General features: G+C 39.5%; 1 long non-coding RNA gene across 2 annotated transcripts in view; it reads left to right on the forward strand.

Moving 5' to 3' along the window:
- Positions 1-14,250: 14,250 nt before the first annotated feature.
- Positions 14,251-17,079, forward strand: part of LOC132667318 (uncharacterized) — a 493,653-nt gene continuing 490,824 nt past the window's right edge. Inside the window, exon 1 of one of the 2 annotated variants that reach the window (XR_009605082.3) lies at positions 14,251-14,507. This is a non-coding gene — a long non-coding RNA (uncharacterized LOC132667318). The remainder of the gene's footprint in view (positions 14,508-17,079) is intronic. The other variant, XR_009605080.2, reaches the window with a different exon arrangement.

A 17,079-nucleotide genomic window follows, 5' to 3' on the forward strand; every position in this document is an offset into this window, starting at 1 on the left:
CTATAAATATTCATAAATGAGACAGAATGTTTGTATATACAAATTGTATTTTAAGCCCATACACTGTATTTATTTCATTTTTTAAGTACATACAATTTAATCCAAGTCAGGTTTTAAAATGATTACACAGGACACTTGTAGAAGGTACATTTATAAAGTTAAGCACATTTATAGCACATATGGATGCTGGATAATTAAAATAAGCTCTGCATGGGAGTTTACTTTAGAAACGGGCACAGGGAAATATTTTAATTTCCATATGCTTTGAGTAATTGTATTTTAATATCTTTTTCTTCTCAGAAGTGGTTATTTCATTTATTTTTAATGAGAATTCAATACATTTAAATTTGTTCTTTTCCCAGATCTATTAAGGAACTGGACCTTAATATACTGTGACCCTGGGCTGATGCTTTATTCCCAGAACAAAAATATTTAATCATTTTGTATAATATTGACTTGGCTTAGGTTAGGTGTTATATTCTCTAATTTCTGTGTCTTTTGTTGAAAAGGTAATGAATGTTACATTTTATGTATATATACTATGGCAGTCTAGCGCCCCCCAGATCTTTCTTCTGGACTGCAGAAATTATTCGCACTGGGAGTGCTGTCAGAAGAAGGGCATCAGCTATCAGCCTTCTTCGGCATCATGTCGAATCCCCTGCCCCGAGCAGCCCACATCCAATGGCTGATCAACATAGAGTACAAAGACCCAGTGGTCTCTGAAGGGGTTTCTAACCCCGTGGCTCCCTTTGGGACAGCTGAGGCTGCTGCTGGTAGTGTTGGGATTGGAGTGCAGCTCAGATTCTCTGCTACCTACTCTTTCTTCCACAGCGGTTGATTCCAAGAGCTTTCCCATGCAAACACTCCCAAATCAGAGGATGCTATCTGGGGAACCCAAGGTGTGAAACATGCCCACCAAATACTCAGAAGTCAAATGTCTTGACGACACTGCAAATTAATGGTCAATTCTGATAGCTATTACTACTCTGAAATGTATTCTAATCAATTAATTGTTGTAAATGTTAATGAAGATAGAGTATCTTGAATTTACTAATATTTTCTGATTTTTTAAAACAATCAGCTTCTTAATCGCGGTTAGCTAGTAATGAATTACAAGCAGATGAACAGCATGGCAAATAATTGAACACACCAGAAAAAAAAATCCACAGTAATCACATTTTTCTTTTGTCAAAGTCTAAGTACTATTTTGACCTGCAGATTGAGCAGGCTGTGGTCTGATTTGAAACAAAGGAAAAGATGAAACAGACGCTTGTTAATCATCCTGGAACTTCTAAAACAGCTGTTGCTATGGGAGATACTGTCCCAGTATTTCTTTTGAATTTTACATGAGGACATTTACTCCCTCTTTGGCATTGCAAATTACAGGAGTGATTTAGGTAGTTCTAAAACACACAGCTCCTCTTCCCGATTCGAATGCACGGCTTTGCTTTTTGGCATCCATTTGAAGGTAATGCCTTTTCAGCAAAGCCAGGAAAACTCTGTGAACTATAATTGCTCACTGAAAACGTGTTTTATTATTAGTACAATTTCTCAAGAAAGCTGTAAAGAACAGAAACTGTACTTAGGGAGTTAATAAAACAATACCGCTGTTTCCCTAGCCAGTTTTTCCAGGTGCAACGCCTGCTCCTCTCAAAAAAATCTATAGTTTCAGAGTAGAATAACCCCTGCGCATGTATCAGTGGTCAAACCCAGAGAAGTGGGGCTGATCCAAGAGAAACAAGATTAAAAATTCAACAAAAGACAGGAATCTGGACGTGCACCAAGCAACTTTTCATCAGCATGTCTGTCCGAGAGGAAACATTTTCCAGTGGCCTCCTTCCTTTTTCGTTAGGCATGAGCTCAACTGCAGTGTTCCCAGGCACTACAACGGACTGCTGCAGGCACCGAGACGCATTAATAAATGATGCCTTCCGTTAAAGGTAGTTTGGACGCCCTGCCCCCTCAGGTCAAAGTCAAACCCTAGCGAGAACCCAATTCTAGCACATTTCTCTGCAGCCCACGTGGGGACTCCCTGTGACTCTCCGAATGGCACAGGATTTGGGTCAGGTGGAGAGGGCCAATGTGGCAGGGAGAAAGAACGATGTTACTTATGCTGACCTCTCCTAGAGCAATGGCACAATTTCCGGAACTCATTAACTGCTGCCTCTCCTCCATTTATTTTCCACTTAGGCTCCCTCCAACTCCAGCTGTGGGTGCAGAAGCCCCGGAAGCAGGCGGAGCAGGCCTGGTGCCGGCAGAGGGCGCATCTCCAGCCGGAAGCCAGAGAGGCTTCCACCTGGCCACGGGGAAATGCAGGACTGCGCCTCCGTGGCAAGGTTTTATCTCCCTCGGCTTCAGCTGATAAACAGCCCCTATCAGGCGCGTACATGTGGAAGTCAGAGACATTGAAAACACACAGGGTTCAAGTGTTTTGCACCACGCGGTGTTTACAGGAAAAGGAAAGCCTGGTGAGTCATCCTTCTGTTTTTAAATGGTAACTACTAAAAATTTATATGTGCACATTGTCACTCTGTGCATTTAAATTGACCAAACATTAATGTGTTCAGAGGATGACGTGTGAACAGAACGCTACTTACTAAGGAACTGTAATAGAGTGATTTCAAAAGGCCCATGAGAAGATGGAGAATTAGAAAGATATTTTGCTTTAGCCGTTTCGTTTTTATCCACCTGGAAGAAAGCAGGGATCACGCAGGTCACCATCATCAGTAATCAGGAATTACAGCAAACCCAATCCCAGTGACAGTTTGTCCATAGGCCATGATGTGGGCTGTAGCCTAAAATAAGGGAGAGGAAGCAGGGCTTGAGGAGGACAGAAGACAGCCGTGATGCTGGTAGAGAATTTGAGCTGTAGCTTTTCCAGTGCTCTGCTACTCTCCTTCCAGTGGGGGTGCTACACAAATTACTTTAGAGTTGTGTCAAACCACACTTTTGCAGAGTTCCTCAACTTGGCGTCATCAGCAGACCACATGAGTATGCCTTCTGTGAATTCCTTCAAGTGATGCAAATTTGAACAGAAGGGGACCTACTAGTATGTGTCAAGGAATGTTCCTCCAGGGTGACACTGTTTCATTAATCAGTATTCTTCCACATAGTAAACAAAATGCAAGTCCTGCTAATTGCTACAGTACAACTCCCATTTCTTGTGTTGTTTATGAGACACGGACTTGCCAAGTGACTGGCTAAATACAGACACACTTGGCTATTTTTTTTTTTTTTTTTCTGAGGTAGAAGGATGCAGCTCTGAGGTAGAGGCTTTCAAGTTAGCTTGCCTGGGTTTGAGTCCTGGCTCAACTATGTACTATTAGCTATATGTCTTTGAGCAAGTTACCTACCTTCTCTGTGCCTTGGTTTCCTCATCAGTAAAATGGGGATAACAACAGTGTGTGGGTTCCTGTGAGGATGGAACGAGTTAGTGACAAGTGTGCATGCCTAGAGCAGCGCTGAGGCCACAGTTGGTGCTGTCCCGGTGTTTGCGATGGCTGTCATTATCACCACTGGGCCCCTTTCCCCAGAGAAACGGTGCGCCTGTTTATTGTTGGTATTTAACCTGTGTTGACACGCAGTGATCACTGTTCACTTTGAAGTGCAGAGAAAAATAAAGATTTAAAAATCGGCTATAGAATTTTCCTGAAAATATCCCTGTTGAAGCATCCTTTCTTTATAGCACAGATTATATGGGCTAGAAAATGCTCAATGGATATAAAATATATAGTGAATATTAGCTACCTAAACTGTGTTCTCCCAAATATAGCATGAATTCTGCTGAAAGGCTTTTTCTTTCCTACCAGTAGCTAAAGTTATCACCCATGGGGAAGAACAAGTGGCTTTGCTATATCACTATACATCCTTGAGTCAGTTATTTAACCTCTCTGAGCCTCAGGTTTTAATCCTTTTCTTACTAAGAAATTGGAATGAGAATGTAAATTTTATAAATTCATTTATTCAAAGGCAGTGTATTGAGTAATTGATAGGTATCTTGCATAATCTAGGTTTTAAAGGTTGAACTCAATGTGAATAAAACAAAGTCTCTGCTGTGACAGTAAACAGATATTAAAAAAACATCTAATACATTAAGGAATAAACAATGCTGTAAGAATACAAAGCAGAATAAGGGGCAAAAGGGTGGTAGGGAGCAAGGGGCAGCAGGTATGGCAGCTTTTCTAAGAGTGGAGGTTCCCATATTTGAAAATTTTTGATGTTGTACACAACACTGTGAAATTTTTTACTGGAACTGAAAGGCGAGGAAATCGCGTTTTCTCTTAAAAGGCCTTTTCTCTTAAAACTGCCCATAGGCACATGATGCTCTTCTCCTACGGTCTTCTTTTTGGAGCTCCCATAGCATGGCCTGTGATATGCTGAAGGCCAGGGCAGGGGTTGGGGGTTGGGGGTGTGTGGAGGCTTTTGGAGGATAGATGCTCATCCCCATGTGAGAAGCCTAGATGATCCCGTCCTAAGGAGAAGGGCGTTTGCCCATGTTTTCACGGTTTCAGTATCTCTTCATGGACAAAGAAGATAATGGCATTTGTCGCTATTCCAGCAATGCATTGCTTGCTCTGAAACCCCTCAAGATAAACCTCACCCCAGATCTACCAGGTCTCCCCATTCTCACCTGGAACTTTCTTAGCTGAAGCATCGGCAAGCAATTCACTGGTTTTTCATTTTTTACCCTTGACAACTTTCTCCAGAGAAGTCTGAACGCCCTCAGGCCTTTTCACCTCTTGCAGCTTAGAGGGAGGGCAGGGCTATTAGTGACTGTGGCAACTGAAAGTTATTTCTGGGCTATTTGAAATCCTTCATAAAAACTCCAGGAAACTCAGCAACTTCTGCACAGCATATGTGATCTTAATGTGGAAGCTGTTGTTCCTCTGGCAAGGACCCTGTGCAGCACAATTGGATTTGTTCCTCAAGAAGTGTCAGCGAGGCGCCGTAAGGATTCGTAGGCTGAGCTTTGGTCGGAACTTGTATGTTTTTTAGGTTCCCCGGGACTTCAAATTGCCCATGACTGGTACAGAAGACCCCTCGCTGACCGTTCCTCACAGCGTTTTTGTGGCTGTTCCATCTTTTTGCTGAGCCCTTATTCTTTTCCAGTTGAAGTGCTCTCAAAGTGTAAATCAAAAGTGAAAGTTGGACAGGGGGATTGGACCCGAATGAAAGTCTGTTTTCTTTCTTTTCCTTCTCAAATGGAGTTGTCTGAATTTCAAATCATGTCAGTTTGCTTACTCTGGCTGAATTTCTTATTTCTCCTGTTGATTAATTCTTGATATGAGACCATAGTTTGTCCTAATATTGTTTTCAGTTATTTCCAAAGAGATCTTTGGAAATAATTTATTTTTTCAGGGAATATTCTGGGTTTCCCCTCCAGACCTATGAGCCTTGTCAGTACTGTCCAGAACTTGGATGTCTCAACAGGCCTCCCATGTCGTACGTTCTCCTGGATTTACCCTTTGAATGTGCTCTACAGAATAGATCCTGGGTTCTTAGATTCTAAGTAACACTAACTCTAAACCCCACCTCGACGTAATAGTTCTCATAAACATTCGAATTCTCAGATGAATTACATAAATTAATTGTTGTAGACTTTATAAAGCTGAAAGCTCTCTTGTTTCAAAGGAAATGTGTTAAAATACTTTAAGGTTCTCCTTAAATTTGAGCAATATTTGAGTAAGTCATCACCACTGCCAGGCTACTTCTTGGGTTTGGTGCCATTTTGTAAGTGCTTTCTATTTGGGCTTTCAAAACTGCTAGTGGGTTGAGGGAGAGTCCACAGTCATCATTTGTTCTTTTCCAGGATTAGATTACACGATAGTTGCTAAGGTGATGTTTTACACAGAATATGTACTTTCGTGTGTCAACACAGGTTTTAAAACCTCCCTAGATATACTCTGGGTCAGACAGGCTAAACATTTGTGCCGTCGGTTTCTCACAAACAGATACTGGCAAGCTTGTGGGTGATGACAGGAATGTAAACAGTGAAGCAGAACTCCTATCAGTGGTAATCAGGAAAAAAAGGACTTAACTGATGCCTAGCACCCAAGGTACAAAAAGGCAAAGCTAAGTGGAAAATGTCTCAGCAGGCACATTATGTCTGCAGGTACATACTGTGACACTGTTTGCTTCTCTCTAGTGAGTTTTCCATTAACTTCATCAAATATTTAAAACTTACCCTTTTCAGAACTGTCAGTTCATCCCCTTCAGTACTTAGTCATTGGGTGCTGAGTACCTGGTACTTGTGTTTGTGTTCTGAGAGAGGTGGAAAGCTCCGATTTCGGTCTCAGCACTGCCTCTCCTGGTAGGCCATTCCTACTTGAGTATTAGCAGTACTGAGAGAGAGAAAAATGGGAGGCAGAGTTCGCAGGCAATTTTTTTCCCTTTTTTTCTGGAGTGGCTATGATGACGATAAGATAAACCAGCAACTTTCGTGCAAGGCATTGTTAGCTCCTCTCATGGTAGAAAAGTGCCCTGGAAAGTCAGGGACAGAGAGAAATTGTATGCCTGCATCTGCTCCTGGTTACACTTCCCTAAATTTCTACTGGAGCAGCCTCTGTGCTCTGTCCTTCGTTTGCACTCAGAAAAAAGCTTCTTTCTTACAAATGTTTAACCTGTAAACTTCATAGGTCATGGAAAGTGCTACAGAGACCAACGCAAACGGCCTCAACTCTGCCAGCACCCACCACCTTCAGCTTCAGGGGCTGCTTGTAGAGGGTTACTTTCAAAGTTCAAACAAATGGGTTGAGAAACAGCTTTTTGGAACCTACCCTCCTCTTAAAAAAGATCGTAACAAGATTATGAGTAAAATCCCTGAGAAGCTATCTTTAAATTACTTGAACCATATGTAATCTCTGAGAAATTTACAAGAGTTAATTCTCCATTTCTCTTTCTCTCCCACCCTTGCCTTCTCAAATTCCCTCACTTAATTTATTCTCATAATTGGAGAAATGAGCAATTTTCCTATTCTGTTAGAATGTCTGTGAGATGATAAAGAGAAAAAAAGTTAATCAAATGGAAGAATTTGCGGAGGGATATTAGGTTCAGAAATAAATTATTTCAACATGTGAGGTTTTTATTGGGCTGCCAAAGAAAATGCATGCAGTAGGTCACAAGAATAGAATCAGTAGCGGGTAGGCTTAAGTTTCTTGGTTTAGAAAAACTTAAGATGGGTGTTCAAATATTAACATTTTCTAAGAAGTTGGGTGGTTTGGAGTAGAGTATGTACTTACGAGTATAAATTCAGAGAACGGATTTTGGCGAACTTGATTAGAACTGAATTTAACAATTATTAATCATCGTCATTAAGAATGGCACACTATATTTGACTGTATTTTGGTTTAATATTTTAAATTATAAGTACTGGGCTAGAAGGAAAGAAATTGAGTCATAGTGCTGATTTGGTCACTAACGAGAAATGCAGTTTGGGGAAAATTCATTTAAAATTTAAGGGTCTCAGTTTACTAAAGGTGAAAATTGTGATGCCTAATGAGATACTTTCCAGCCTTCCAGCTCAAAGATTCACTCCAGGCACAGCAGAGGTGTTTTCAGCTTCACTTCAGATTTGTCCTCTGCTTTCTAATCAGATTTGGTTAGAAGTGGTACTACATTTCTGGATGCTTTGTAGTTTTTATAAACCTGTGCTATCACACAAGTAAACTTTTGCGCCTTAAACACAAGTTTGGGGGCTGCAGGTACTAAAAAGAGGCTTATAGGACAATTGGTAAAACAAAATTAGGAAGCTTCATGAAGTTGGCCATGATAATCAAGAGGCAGAATCATAGACCTTAGAGAGTCTGAGGAAAGCTTTGGAAACCCTCTTACAAACTTGCACACCGACAGGCATTCGCATGCACGTATGTTTGCATACGATCTCAAGAGGTTCAAAAGACAAAATAATTACTTTCCCTAGAGGGTTTTCAGAGGCCCAATATGCAGTCTCTAAATTTCAGACTTGGCAGTAATCTTCATCATCTGCACTGCAGCCTTGGAGATAACTAGGGCAGATAGTGGCAACTCTTACTATCCACATAAGGGGAGAGTGTAGTGGTGTAGATAAAACAAAATTGGTAGATAATTCTCAAATCAGTTTTCTTTGATCGTGTAACACCTCTTTTAGTTTCTTTTGCTTTGTGTTAATGTTGAAATCTGTGCTTTTCGAGAGCGCACCAGTTGTTGGTTAGCCATATCTGTGGTAAATTGCTGGGATAAAGCCAGCTTGAATTTAAAATATGCTGCGGATGGCCTACAAAGTGTATGCAATATATATGGATAGTTATGAGCTGTCACAATGTTTCTGTGTATTAGCACCCATTTTACTCCAAAGAGAAATCTGAGCACATTAAAAAAAGTTGCAGTAATTTCCACACAGATAGATACATTTTACCACAGCATGTGAATAGACTTCAGAGGGTGGCTACAATTTCTCCTTCCAGATTTTTTGAAGAAGAATAATAATAATCTTCTATATTTAGAGGTATATTCTGCTCTGAAATAGCATGAGAGAGAACAAAAGAAAATATTTGGCCTCTCTTTCCTCTCTCTTCCCCACCCACCTTTTCTTTTCTCACCATTTCTCTGTGGTCACTTTCTCTTCTGAAATTCCGAAGAGAATTTTAATGTGGACCTAACTCATTGTGTCGTTCTGGAGAATTCTTGGTGATACCCTAAAATGATGCTGAGTCTGATTCTTATTATAGGCAGAGCTGAGCAGAGCTTTTAAACAAATGAAACTGTTTGTGAGGGTTTGTTTTGCTAATGCTTATATCATTCATTTCACCATTAGAACAATATTCTCCAGTAGATATTAACAGTGGTATATATATATATTAGGACCATAAGGGGCTGAGTAAATTTTCCCAGGCCACTAAGTTGGTACGTGCCAAAGCCAGGCCCAATTAGCTGCACATCTACATTCCCTTCACATATCTTTAACTTCAACTTCAAGAACCGTTTAAGGATATAGTAGATGTTCAATTAATAGTCATGTTCTCTGAAGAATATGACTAACTTCAAAACTTCACTGGCTTCCTAATGTGGCATCTAGCCAAACGTACTACTACTCATCACCTTTTCCCCTGGACTGGATATTGAGTTTCTGTGCTCTTTGAAGCAGGATGGTAGACTAGACACCCCCAGCTGGAAACTTCATGTTCCGGAACCTATGCAATTGAATGACATCCTCATTAATAAACATTCTTTGAAGTTGTATGAATTGAGACATCCACATAAGCCTGTTAGATAATAACATGTATTTTAGTCACATAATAGAAGATGAATGGACAAATACAGCAAAGAGTAGCTGAGTCAGTTTTATCCTGGTGTTACCTAACCCAAAGAATGTTTGATAGAAACATCTTGAAGAATTAGAAAATATTAAATGTTGACATTTTATGAATACAGTGACTTTTTTCTCTCACTAATAATGTTTCAATCCTGGAAAACATTAAAGTAATTGCAATCAGCTTTTATGTATCAAAGAAAATTCAAAGCAGTGTTCTTACGTCTGATATTTAGTTAAGCTTTATAATAGTATCTATCATAGAAAGTTCTAGAATGAATTTCTGTTATGTTTTGAAGGCAAAACCCTTACAATACTGCTATAATTATTTTTTTTATTTCAATAAACTTATTTATAATTGGTCACTTCTACTATTAGCTCAGATCTTACATCTCTTGAAGTTTTTAATGTTTGTGTAAATAATGGCATCTACTGAGGAAACTACCAGGCTTGGGGTTCTTGAACATACTGGATCCTTTATCACATTTTTCCTTGCCCAGGTTTTTGGTTATCTGCCTGGATTAAAAGAGCAAAACCAAACCAAAAACTGCAAGCTAGAGACTTATTCTACTCCTCTTGTTGTTTAGCTATGTTTCTTTATTTAGATCCCCGCTCCTTAATTACTAAATTGGGCAAAATCCTTGCCTGAATGAGGAAAGAAATAATGATAAAAAAATATAATAGAGAACAAAATGTCTGTCTATGGAAATCGGTGGTTGTGATTCATAGTAGTATTCTCCATATCATCATTTATCCCTTGGTTGGTCATTTTAGGAGGTAGAATTAAGGAATGAGTGTCAGAAATTGAGCTTATTGGTTTCTAAACCAGGAGCTAGAGTTAGATCTGCCCTAAGTTTGTACCTACATCCTATCGTTGACTCTAAGGTTCTGAAAAAAGCCAGGAATCCATTTACATTTGCTTCAGACAGCAGGACACTGGCAGATGTTTATGGCCTACTTTGCTTGCTCTGGTGCTTAGTTTCTCTAAATACAGTTTCCATCATGCAGAACCTCTCCAGACATTCCAGGCTTTTCTCAAATGCCACTGTTGTTAAGGTTTGTAAAACTGGGGGAGCAGGGAAAAGGGGGCAGCTGCAGGAGTAGCATATGGAAGAAGTGTGCTATGTTGCTCTGCCGTGTTTCGGAGAAAGAGAGACGAAGGTATGAGGACAGGATGATTAAGTACACCTTCCTGTATGTTACACATGGGACTTAGTAAACAACCGTGTTCTGTCATGTTGTGCTCTGTTGTGGTATGCTTAAAAAAAACCTGTGCAAACACTGTAAGGAAAGGTGGCTCATAGGAAGGTGATCTGTTGATGTTGAGGGGAAGGCTATGGGAAGAGTGGATGAGCTCTCTCAGGGACAATGCCAAACGTGGAATTCACGTTTGGCCTCTCTCTAGGCTGCGCAGGCCATGTAAGCTCCTGGTGACACCTCGGTCTCAAAGAACCCTCACTTACTCAAGTTCTTTCCTTTTGAGCACTTTTGAGGATATTTGGAGATCTTGGTGATTTGATAATGGTCCTCAAGAGTATTATTCACTGGTTTTGTAAATTCACTTTTGCTTAAAGCTACCTCCCCTGAACAAAGACAGATGTAGGTTTTATGGAGGCCACTACTTACAATTTTTGGAGCCCTCTTTAAAAAGAATACGAAATTCCAAACACGAAATTAGATACAAAAGTGTTTAGAAAGTGTTTAGAATGAGAAAAGGAAACACATTGAATCAGAAAATTTAAAAAGCTGACAATTGCCACAGACATAATAAAATTCAGAAAAATAATGCAAGGGGAACCTGGTGGCTCAGTCTGTTGAGCATCCGACTCTTGATTTCTGCTCAGGTCATAATCTCCCGGTTCATGAGTTCGAGCCCTGCGTCAGGCTGTGCGTCGTCAGTAGATTGGGGTTCTCTCTGTTCCTCCCCCTCTTGCGCTCTCTCTCAAAATAAATAAATAAACTTAAAAAAAGAAATAATAACGGTATTAATAAACTGCCTGCCACATTTCTACAATGCCTTTTTTTAACCTTTATTATTTTTGGCTGCATAGTCTCTTTTTTTTAAGCCTTATTTTTTTTTTTTTTTAGAGCAGTTTTAGGTTTACAACAAAATGAAGAAAAAGGAACAGAGATATCTTAGGTAACCCCCTTAGCCTCCTCTATTACTGACTCACCAGAATGGTGCATTTTTTTTTCTTAAATTTTTTCAATATTCATTTTTGAGAGACAGAGAGAGACAGAGTGCAAACGGGAGAGGGAAAGAGAGAGAGGAAGACACAGAATATGAAGAAGGCTCCAGGGTCTGAGCTGTCAGCACAGAGCCTGACACGGGGCTCAAACTAACGAACTGTGAGATCATGACCTGAGCTGAAGTTGGCGCTGAACCTACTGAGCCACCCAGGCGCCCTGCATTTCTTTTTTTTTTTTTAAACCAAGGATGAACCTACATTAACACATCATTATCACCCACAGTCTGTAGTTTGCTTTAAGGTTCATTCTTGGTGTTGGACATTTCACAGGTTTAGACATTTCACAAGTGTAATAACATATATTCATCTATGCTCTGCCTATTCGTCTCTTCCCCCAGCTCCTGGCAACCACCGATCTATTCACTGTCTCTATAGTTTTGCCTTTTACAGAAAATCTTATATTGGAATCCTATGATATGTAGCCTTCTCATTTTGGCTTCTTTCACTTAGTAGTATGCATTTTAGGTTCCTCAATGGTTTTTCATGGCTTAATAGCTTATTTCTTTGTAGCATTGTCTGGGTGTGCCACAGTTTATTTATCCATTCAACTACTGAAGAGCATCTAAGTTGTTTCTAGTATTTGGCAATTATGAGTAAAGTTGCTACAAACATTTGTGTGCTGGTTTTTATGTGTGTATAAATTTTCAATTCCTTTGGGAATATACTAAAGAGTACAATTACTGGCATATGGTAATAATATGTTTAGTTTTGTAAGATCTGATTGCCTTTTTACAGGACAACAATTTTCTAAGATCATTTTCTATGGAGAAGGCAGACAGATAATTCAATCTTACCTCTAACATGGCTGGATGAAATTTGTGTCTTTGTCACTGAGAGTTGGGATGCATGAAACAGAATTTCACATGCAGATGTACTTCCTGTTTATAGTTCTGTTATAGGTTTGTGTGCTACAAACACAGAGTCTGATAAATTCTATTTCTCATGGTTGCTATAAAAAAAAAGTTCAGTGTAGTCAGAATTGTTTACTCTGCTTCATCAAGTTTGCTTCTGCCAGGAAAAAAAAAAAAAACAACAACTTCTAATTGAGGCATACTAAGGTGCCAATTCATCTGTTTGCAGTGTTACAGGTCTGATGATCAGAAGAGTTTTCTGCAGACTGGCTTCTGAGTCTATACTTTTCAAGTCTTGTTCTCCTTAAATGATCCACATGTTCCCTGGGTTGTGAACTGTAGGCATGTTTATAGCCTATAAGCCTGCACCTTCATGTCAGAATAGAGAATGAGTCGGTGAAGTATATTGCAGAGTATTTTTGGAAGCCAGTCCTATGCTGTGAAGGAAGGTAATAACTTAACAATATATACAGATGACTGTGAATCACATCAGTGTATTCCACTAAGCCCAACAAATGTACCCCAACTTAATTTCTCCGTAGCTGAACCACAAATACTCATGGCTACTTCCCTCTGTGGGAGGGAAAGTGTGCCAGTGGGGGAAAATGAGTAGAAAAAGACAGAAGCCCTACTAACTGAAGTTAAAATATCCTACTGTTGCAAATTTTGTAAAAAATTATATGACTATGTGAACACATTGGTACACTCCCTCCTAGGGACTTGACAGTGTCTGGTGTAAGTGAGAAGCCCTTAAGCTTAAGTTTCATTAGCTTCACGGTGAATTCATTTCTCTACCATTAGATTCTACTCTTTTCTCCACATGATTTATCATTCACACCTGTCTTACCTTCCTACACTGTCCTGCTTATAATATTTCAGTATGTGACTATACATATACACATTCAGATATATTAATGAACTTTGTGTATTTACCTCTAATATGGATCTCAGAACTCTTTGAACTGTGAAATGGCTTTGTTCCCTATGTAATATTAGCTTTGTGGATAAAATTTATCTTTGTGGATAAATATTAGCTTTGTGGATAAACCTGAGCCGAAGTTGAACACTTAACCGACTGAGCCACCCAGGCGCCCCTACTGAAACATATTTTAATTCTTAAACAATCACTGAAAGATTAAGAAAATGATGGCATGAGGGGTGCCTGGGTGACTCAGTCGGTTAAGCAACCGACTTGGGCTCAGGTCATGATCTCATGGTTTGTGAGTTCAAGCCCCGCGACAGGCTCTGTGCTGACAGCTCAGAGCCTGGAGCCTGCTTCGGATTCTGTGTCTCCCTCTCTTTCTGCCCCTCCCCTGCTCACACTGTCTTTCTCTGTCTCTCAATAACAAATAAACGTTAAAAAAAAATTAAAAAAAAAAAAAGAAAATGCATGAGAACATTGAAATAATGGAATATCTTTCTAAAAATTACACATATATTTTTAGTATGCTTATGTTTATTCCCACCTCTCTTTCTTCCACCTGTTAGTTGTATATATAATATACATATGCTATATATATTTGTTTTACATTGCCAAGATTTATATTTTTTGCATTATGTTACTTGGTAAGGATAATTACTAGAGTCATAGTTTTACTTCTGTATTTAAATTGATTCACTGCTCACCATTGGTCTTATCACAGTTTCTACATCATTTATTGCCCACTTTCTATCATTAAGTACAAGGAGGGTCCATAGTACTCCTATTCCATGAATTCTTTCCTATGGAAAGTTTTCAGTTGATTGTCTGCCTCCAAGATTAAACTGAGTGGGCATTGTTCTTAGGTCTTATTTTACCTTGTTTTTAGAGGTGACAAACTGGTTACCAACCAGCCAGGCCAGCTAACTTTGGCGGAGGTCATCGAGAAGACATGACCTCGGGTCCACCCTTAAGCTGGACGCAGGCAACCAGAGGCTCCTCCCTTGTCTTTGGAATGTACATTCTGTCCACCATTATCACACTGTTTCAAGGACGTACGCTTGAGAGAGTGTGTTGCTGTTGAGGCTATTTGGTCTGAATACGTGACTATAGCCGGTTAAGGCCTCCGTATAAACTTAAGATTCTGACAGCAGGTGCAGAGATGTATGCGGCTTCTCTTGCAGTTGCTGAAGACAAGTCTTGTAAGTTCCCCTGCTTTTTAAAAACTGCTGCCTACCAATCTGGAGCGGTTTGCCCCTTCCTTCGCTCTTTCCCTGCCCTCGATGTCCTAACCAACACTAACAGACGGACTTTATTTTCCTTAATTGGGAGAATTAAGACAGAAGTTTGGATTTCTGGATTTTCTTGAAAATAGCAAAGATCTGGTAATATGACTTCCTTTTAACTGTTTCTTACTCTATCAAGGCAAAGTTGACTGTAGCTCTCTTGTTTTGGTGATGTGTGTGCTCTTTAATTCAGTGAATCCAATCTGTTTTGACCCTTTATATATGTTCTGCTTCATCCTGTGGGACACCAGACTTAGAATTTTTTTTTTTTTGACATTTCTCTATTATTTTATGGCACTGAGTATTGAACTAGTCCTTTTATTATGATTTCCCCATTCACTTGTTGGTGGGCTTACTTTATTTGCATTTGTTTTTTCCCTCAGGAAGGTCTTATGTATTGTGTTTCCTAAGTTCTTTCATTTTTGGCCTGTCTGCTTGTTGCCCTTATTCCAAAACACATGTGTCTGGTTATAATCTATTTTGATATAGTATAATTTTTTTCACTCAAGATATTGTAGATATTGCTGTACTGTTTTCTGGTTTAGTATGTTGCTGTGGAGAAGTCTGCAACCAACCTGACTTCCATCCTTTTAACTGACTTGCTTTTTCTTTCTGGATGCCTGAAAACTTATTTCTTTGTCCTTGAAACTTAATGCCTTAATACTTAATACCTTGCGATGTTGATCTTTCTATATCTTTTCCTCAGTAGAGAAGCTCTGTTCTTTAATCTGAGCTTCTCTCTCATTTCAGGGACTTTTCTTTTTAATATTTCTGAATATTTCTTCTGTTTTATGTGTTTGGATCACAATGACAGAGGCATAAAATATCCTTCTGTTATACTAGCTTTGCCTTCTATCAGCTTCTTTCTAACTTGTTTTCTGATATTGGGACTATCTCAAGCCTTTCCTTTATCCCATTAATATGACTTTAGCTCCTTCTTGCTCTTTCTAATCTATCAACTAGAGGAGTAATGATTCTAATGGTGTCATCGCAGTCCCAGTTGATCTCTGCAGACTGCCTTTATTACCTACTTCTGTTGTTTTAGGGGCTTTCATTTTTTCCCCCTTCATATTGCCACTAAGTCCTTGCACACAATGAGTCAATGTAAGACAGTCTCTTAAGCTCTTAGAATGTGTTTTTCCAAGTAAGATTTTTCTGTCTCTCTTGTAGGTCATGTCACTTTTCTTCCCTGTATTTCTGTTGTGCTTCTATATAATTGCAATGCCATTTCTTTTCGTCTTGCTCATGCTTAACATGCTTTGGTTGCTCCGGAAGTGTGTCTGTGAATTTTCCAGGATTCCCTCTCCATGAGACCTCTCCTTCTCATCTTTCTCTCTCAGAGCTGCGCTCTGAGATCTGGGTGTTGCTAGCACTTAATTTTTCCCTAGCCTCAGGTCAAGAGAGTAGGGATGATAGAAACTCTGACTCTGCTTTTTCTTCTCTGATTTGGGCAAATTTCCTGTTTCACAGTCTACTCCATCTACCTGGAGTGTGTTCTCTTCCTGACCACTTCAGACCAGTCTTCTGGCTTGTGTGTGAGGCCTTGAAGCTTATGCTTCTAGTAGATGGGTTGTTTAAAATCTTCATTTTCCTTGTTTTACTTCCACATTTCTCCCAGTTGTGAGCATTCACCCTTCTTCCCCCTTCAGGATAACACTTACTGTGGGTGTAGCCCCGTTATCATGTCAACTGGGGGACAAAAGGGGTTTTACCTTCTGCTTCATCTCTCAAGTTTTGGCTCTTGTGAACAGTTTTTATATTTTTTCTTATTTATCTGATCTTTTGTCTTCATTTCTGCAGTGTATTGCCAGAGGTCTTGAGCACCCTCTATTATTTCCTCTCCAGCTGGGAGGGGGAGAATGGTGGTTCCTGGAAGTTTTCTCTTCCTCTGTGGGTTCCTCTGGTGGAGATGTTTGCCAGAGTGCTCCCTTGACTTTCTCACCAGCAGCCTGCTCTCCCAGCTTCCTCCCTATTTTTAGAAATATTAGTAACATTTTGAGGACTTACTTGAATCATCTACTTTCCCTACCATTTCTTCTGAGAGATGCAGATAAGGTTAAAAGCCTTCTTGGAGCAAATAAGCCTCTTTTATTTATTTGTTTGGCCACCTCTTTTCAAAGTTTATGTCATGTATTTTTGTTCCTTTCATCAAGTGTTGGAGTGGGCAGATTCTCTCATCGTCTACTACCCTAACTGGGAGGTCCAAACTATTTTGCCATTTTTTTTTCATTCTTTTTCTCCTTTTAAAGAAGGTGGGCTGATAGATGTGTATTTTAAAAAATTTCCTGTCATGGACATGTGTTTCCCTGACTGTTTTAAAAGTTAAACATATTATGTTCAAACAGATTTCTATATAATTTATTTAAATTTGTTATAACTATGTTCGTGACACATTAGACCACAGTTTCTTTTTTGAGCTGCTTCCATCAGTTTTGCTGTGAGAGTTATACTGGTTTTATATCAGGACATGGGAAGATGAAATATTTTT

The sequence above is a fragment of the Panthera onca genome, chromosome B2 (genome assembly GCF_046562875.1).
Source record: "Panthera onca isolate mPanOnc1 chromosome B2, mPanOnc1 haplotype 2, whole genome shotgun sequence".
Lineage (NCBI taxonomy): Eukaryota > Metazoa > Chordata > Mammalia > Carnivora > Felidae > Panthera > Panthera onca.